Source organism: Oncorhynchus gorbuscha, unplaced genomic scaffold (genome assembly GCF_021184085.1).
Source record: "Oncorhynchus gorbuscha isolate QuinsamMale2020 ecotype Even-year unplaced genomic scaffold, OgorEven_v1.0 Un_scaffold_6742, whole genome shotgun sequence".
NCBI lineage: Eukaryota > Metazoa > Chordata > Actinopteri > Salmoniformes > Salmonidae > Oncorhynchus > Oncorhynchus gorbuscha.
In genome coordinates, this window is record NW_025750267.1 from 7,501 (window position 1) to 7,791 (window position 291).

Genomic DNA, 291 nt, shown 5'->3' on the forward strand with positions numbered 1-291 from the left:
CAGAGAGACAGGGTAGAGAACAGAGAGACAGGGTAGAGAACAGAGAGAACAGAGTAGAGAACAGAGAGACAGGGTAGAACAGAGAGAACAGAGAGACAGGGTAGAGACCAGAGAGACAGGGTAGAGACCAGAGAGAGAGAACAGTAGAGACAGGACAGGGTAGAGAACAGAGAGATAGGGGGAGAGAACAGAGAGACAGGGTAGAGAACAGAGAGAACAGAGAGACAGGGTAGAGAACAGAGAGACAGGGTAGAGAACAGAGAGAACAGAGAGACAGGGTAGAGAACAGAG